Here is a 6,714-nt window from a genome sequence, read left to right as displayed (position 1 = left end):
TTGCTTTTATGTGTTTTTCATTGCTTTAATTGTTGAAAATCCTTGAAAATTTGTATTGTTAAAACTCTATTGGTTTAGATTTTGTTAGACAAGTGACCTCAGATATCTTAAGAAGGAGGGGTTGAATTAAGATATTCCAAACTACTTCCCCAATTAAAAATCTATTTCACTTTTTATTCAAGTTATAAATTCCCTTAACAATGAACTTCTCAAATATTGATTCAAATAAAACAATTTGAATATGAATATAAAGGAATAATAAAAAAAGGAGATTAAGGGAAGAGAAAGTGCAAACTCAAATTTATACTGGTTCGGCCATACCCTTGTGCCTACGTCCAGTCCCCAAGCAACCCGCTTGAGAGTTCCACTATCTTGTAAATTCCTTTTACAAGTTCTAAACACACAAGGACAATCCTTCCTTTGTGTTTAGAATTCCTTTACAACAAGAGACCCACGGTCTCTTAATCCCTTAGAAAATTAGGAGAAGAAGAAGAATGAATCTCTCTAGAAAGAGATAGATTTTACAGATTGAGCACTCAAATAATTCCTTAATGAATTGCAATTGAATTGGCCAAGGAATTCTTAAGAGGATAAAATGATTTTGCTCTTTGAGAGGATAAACACTTTTGTTCTGAAAAAATCTGAGCAAATTCGTGTTATAAGTCACATATATATATAGACCATTGGTGGTCATGAAAAAGCCCTTTGAGAAGTTGTGACTCTTAGAAAGATTTTTCTGAAAATCTTGTCTGGTAATCGATTACAGGAATTGTGTAATCGATTACAACTTTTAAAATTTGAATTAAACGTTTATTAACTGCTGGTAATCGATTACCAAAATTGTGTAATCGATTACACAGTCTAAAATTTAAATTCAAATTTTAGTAGCTGTTGTAAAACATATTTGGCCACTGGTAATCGATTACATCCTCTGGTAATCGATTACCAGAGAGTAAATCCTTTGAAAAACACTTTTTAATTTAAATTACTTGGCCAAACCTTTTGCTAATTCAATTAGGAATTCCCTTCCTAATATACTAGTGATTTTCTTGATATTGTGACTTGTATTCTTGAAGTATTGTCTTGAATTTAAACTTGAAAAGCCCATTTGCATTAATTGCATCATATCATCATGATCATCATCAAAACACCAAAGGCATTTGCATCTACAGATTTCATTTTATTTTTTTTGTCTTTGGTTATTGCTTGTCTATTTGTTTCCTTGTTTGTGAGTTACCATATAGGGAATTGGAAAGGAGGATTGGTGCCATCAATTGAAGAATTTGAGTCAAGAAGTAAGGGGCCAACCACCTTAAGAGCTATTGGACTAAGAAGCACTCCAAATTAAGTGAAACACCAAAGAGAGAAAAGCCACCAAAATTGAGGACTTTTTTTTTTATTTTGTAATTGGAAATTTACTTGTAATTGGACACTTGCACGTTTACCTTCATTGCTTTCAAATTTTGTAACAAAAAGGCTTTTCATTGGAAATGTGTTGGGAGCCTCCAATAGGTTACCCTACTTCCATTTGTGTGTAATAATTTTAGCCAATTTTCCCTTAGGATAGTGAGTGTTTTGTTGGGAACCTTAAATGTGGTCATCCGAATACTCCTAGAATCTGCCTAGTTTACTTTCTTGCACTTTAATTTCTTGCTTACTTTCATAGCTTATTTTCTTTACTAGTCACGCCTAGTTTATCCGTTATTGAATAATACTTTGTTCTTGCTTATCACGCTTATCTTGAGTTCTTTTGAACCCTAGCTTTTACCTTTTGCAAACCCCCAACAAGAAAGAACCACAACTTAGGAACCAATATGAGTCATCATTCATCTAGTGTTAATGATGAGGGTACTAGTCATAAGGAACCTCTATCTAGAATATTAGATGAGTTGAGTTCCCTCAAGTTATGGAAAGAAAAACTAGAAAGAAAAGAAAAAGGAAAAGAGAGGGTAGAAATAAGTCAAGATGAGAGGGAACAAATAAGGGAAGAAAAAAGAAGGAAAATACTAAAAGAGTTAAGAAAAGAAAAAAATGTCTCCTATAGTAGTAATGACTCTTGCAAGAGCCTAAGTGAAGAACTTAGTGACTACTATCAAGGAAGGAACAAGTCACATCCTTGACCTCACTCCCATAGGAGAGAAAAGGAAAGAAAGCCTCAAAAGGCTAACATTAACCTCCAATACTTCCATGGGAAGGACAATGTAGAGGCTTATTTAGATTAGGCAATGAATGTTGAGCAACTCTTTGCTTACCATCATACAAGTGAGGAAAGGAAGGTTCCTTTGGCTACCCTTAGCTTCCAAGGATATGCCCTCTATTGGTGGACTTCCCTTGTTTGGGAAAGAAGGATTCATGGGGATCCTCCAGTAGAGTATTGGAATGACTTGAAAAGTGCCCTTAGGAAGAGGCACATCCCCTCCTACTATGAAAGGGAGCTTATGGACAAGCCCCAAAGGCTTAGACAAGGGAGTATGAGTGTTGAAGAGTTTAGGCAACAAATGAAACTACTTTTTTTGAGAGTTGGGCCTAGGAAGGAGGAAAGAACAAGTATTGCTAGGTTCCTTAGTGGACTTAATATGGAAGTGAGGGACAAGGTTGAGCTCCTTCCATATAGGGACCTAGATGACCTAGTCTAACTTTGCATAAGGGTAGAGTAACAACTTAAAAGGAAGCCTACTTCAAAATCTTATGGCTCTCACTCTTATCCAAAGAAAGAACAAGGTCAAGGCATCTTAGGGGCTGCACCTTCTAAGCCCAAAGATGATAAGGGGAAGACAATAGAAAAGCAAACCCCTAAGGCTAGTATGCAAGAGAAAACTAGCTTTATAAAGTGCTTTAAATGTCTTGGAAGAGGACACATTGTTTCTCAATGCCCCGCCAAGAAAACCATGATTATAAGGGGCCGAGAAATTTATAGTAGCCAAGATGAGGCTACTACTTCACCTTCCTCTAGTGAAAGTGAAGAAGCAAAAAGGGAAAAATCTAGTGAAGAAATCTACCCCCAAGAAGAAGGGAACCTTTTGGTGGCCAAAAGGCTTCTAGGAGGCCAATCTTGTGACTTGACCCAATCTCAAAGAGAGAATATTTTTCACACAAGATGTAAATTTTTTTATAACACATGCTCTCTCATTGTAGATAGTGGTTCATGTTACAATTATTGCAGCACAAGATTAGTCTCTAAGTTGAGCATTACTATCACTCCCCATCTAAATCCTTACAAACTTCAATGACATAATGAGAAAAAGGAGATGATAATCAATCAACAAGTGAAAGTGCATTTCTCCATTGGAACATATAAGGATGAAGTGATTTGTGATGTAGTTCCTATGGAGGCAGAACACCTTCTCTTAGGTAGGCCATGGCAATATGATAGGAAAATAATCTATAATGGCCTAACTAATAAGATAACCCTCACCCGCCTTGTAACAAAGTGTGTGTTGCATCCTCAAACACCTTCATAGGTGGCCAAAGATCAACTAACTATGAAAGATAAGAGGGATGAGGAAGAAAAACTAGAAAAAAAAAAGAAAAAAAAGGATAGTTAGGCCTTGTCTTCAAAGGCCAAGGGGAAGGGAAAAGAGGAAAATGATTTCTCCAAGAAGATTGTTAAGAAGGAAAATCATTTTGCAACAAAAAGTGATATCAAAATAGCACTCCTTCTTAAACAATGCTTATACCTTCTCCTATCAAGGGAAACCTCCCTTAGCACTGCCACAATTCCTACATTTGAGACCTTACCCCAAATGTCCAAGAACTCTTACATAAATTTGGTGATATATTTCCCAAAGAGATACCCCCTGGGCTACCTCCTCTTAGGGGAATTGAACACCAAATAGACTTAGTCCTAGGAGAAAGGCTTCCTAATAGGCCAGCCTATAGGACTAACCCTTAGAAGACTAAGAAGATAGAGTCTCAGGTTAAGGAATTGTTGGAGAAGGACTGGGTCCAAGAAAGCCTCAGCCCTTGTGTTGTGTCAGTGTTGTTGGTGCCCAAAAAGGATGGTAAATGGAGAATATATACAAATTGCAGGGCCATCAACAACATTACTGTAAAGTATAGGCACCCCATTCATAGACTTGATGATTTGCTTGATGAGTTGCATGGTGCCAATATCTTTTCAAAAATTGATCTTAAAAGTGGTTATCACCAAATCAAGATGAAAGAGAGTGATGAGTGGAAAACCACTTTCAAGACCAAGTTTGGTTTGTATGAATGGATAGTGATGCCTTTTGGGCTCACTAATGCACCAAGCACCTTTATGAGGCTTATGCATCATGTCTTAAGGGATTTCATAGGTAGATTTGTAGTTGTTTATTTTGATGATATTTTAGTGTACAGTAGGAGCCTAAATGATCACTTACGACATCTAAGGCAAGTTCTTTCAGTTCTTAGGAAAAACACTCTCTATGCCAATATTAGGAGCTTCCATGGGTTGGCAAGCTTCTATAGAAGGTTTGTTCCTAATTTCTCTACACTTGCCTCACCTTTCAATGAGTTGGTTGATGTGTCATTATTTTCTCCTATTTCTTAACTCTTTTTATCACCAATTTAATTTCTGATTAACTCTAATTGTCGAATTTATTATTTAGTTTTATCAATTGGGCCCACTTGACTAATTTGGTGTTTTTAATTCAATTTCAGGATAATTATAAGCAATTGGGCTGAGCCAAATTGGACTTGAAGAGAGAAGACAATTTTATTAGATTTCGTCTAATTTCATTTTATTGCATTCAGTTTTTATTTAGTATTTTTATTTCATTTTAGACCAAAATAATGTAATCAGGCCCAGTGACTTTGAGTGATCCTTATAAATAGCAGCCTTGGGATTCGTGCAGGGAGTCGATTATTCTATTATTCAGGAGTTTTAGGGTTTTACGTTTGGAGCTTGGGATTACTGTTCACATGAAGGCATTTTTCCATTTTTCTGCTTCTAATTGCAATTTCGTTTATGTTCCTCCTTCTGCCTTTAGTTTCATTTTCGTTTTCTGCCTTTAGTTTCATTTTCGTTTTTTGCCTTTAGTTTCATTTTCGTTTTTTGCCTTTAGCTTCATTTACGTTTTCTGCTGTTGTTGAACTTATGGAAGGCTAAATTTCTAGTGTTGTTTCCCTCTGAGGATGAAGCATAATTCTCTTTGAGGTTCTGTTTTTATTGTTGCTCTCCTATCGGTTTTCCCTTCACCAATTAACCCACATGCGTTCTGTTAATCTGTGCGCACTTCGTGTTCGATTAATTGCCACTGTGCTTAAATTATGTTCGTTCTTAATGAACAAGGGGTTAATTGGTGTATGTGTTGCTTAATCACATATTGACAACCTTAAATTGATTTTCGCTTAGTAAATTAAATTAGGGTTGGATTCAGTGGTTAACTGCCAGGGGTGAAATCCTCATAACCTAGGATAAAGGAATGGCTTCTGAATCATAGGAAACAACAAATTTTTAATACTATTAATTTCATATTCCAATCTGCTTGTTCTTAAATTCACAAAACAAAGACACCCCCCAATTGTTACTGTTATAACGAAGCATATTATGAACATCTGATCAGTCATTGCTCGTTGAGAAACGACCTAGGATCACTTCCTAGTTACTACATTTTAATGTTTATTTGATTCGGGTACAGCCTCGATCAAATTTGGCGCCGTTGCCGGGGAGCAGTGGTCCAAAAGTTCATAATAGCTAGTGATTCGTGCTTTGTGTTTAGTTGTTTTACGTTTAATTCTTTTGTTTAGTGTGTTAGTGTTGTGTTAGTGCGTTGTTCTGTTTTATTTGATGTTCTGTTTTGCAATTTAGTAGACCCCTTGTTCAGCGCTTCCCCTATTTCAGTTTTATGTTTTGCTGAGAATAATGCTTAGTGACGGGATTAGAAATTGATTATATGTTACTATTCACACAGCATTACATTAGTGACTAAATTAGTGACTGCAGTTGACAATTAAATTGGAAATTTTTGTTTTGATAGTTAGGGTTGTTATTTTTGGCTGAATTTTGGTGTGGTAGGTTCCTTTGACTCATATTTTGTGTGAAAAATACCAGGAACACTTGTTGTGGCCAGATTTGAGAGATTCAAAAAAATTTTGAGAACTTGTGTTGAGCAAAACTTCAAACGATCATAACTTTCGCTCCAGGTATCAGAATGACTATTATTATAAATGTATTTGGGGTAGAAAAAATTTCCCATATCGTGGTAGCCCACCGTAGGCCGGCTGAGGTCTCTAACTAGCCAAAATCTCCTATTTACTAGTTTTTTATTTCAAGTTTTATTGTTTTATTTTTCTAAACTTTCCTTAGGTAGTTTCCATAGTTACACTTTGAATTTTTGCCTGGAAATTTTTGTGCTATCTTTTCATGATTTTAGGGTGTTGCTCACAATTTTAGCTCATTTGGATATTGTTTGAGTATAGCTGTAGTTTTAACCCACCTTTTTTGCCCTGTCTGAGAAACACATGAACTGCTGCATATAGTGCATCTTGATTACCCTGAACATTTTGTACCTTTTGAGCATCCTGAGCATTCTATTATTGGTGAGTCTGAGCATTCTGTGGTTGGCAATTTTGAACATCCTGATTTTGAGTATTCTGATTTTGAGCATTCTGATTATGAACATTCTGAAAATATGGCTCAACCTCCACCTCGTGAGAGGACTCTAAGGGAAATGACTGCACCTGATTTCCCTTATGAAAGCTTGTGCATTCAATATCCTGATGAGGATGTCC

The sequence above is a fragment of the Glycine max genome, chromosome 20 (genome assembly GCF_000004515.6).
Source record: "Glycine max cultivar Williams 82 chromosome 20, Glycine_max_v4.0, whole genome shotgun sequence".
NCBI lineage: Eukaryota > Viridiplantae > Streptophyta > Magnoliopsida > Fabales > Fabaceae > Glycine > Glycine max.
Note: the sequence above shows the minus strand (reverse complement) of the source record.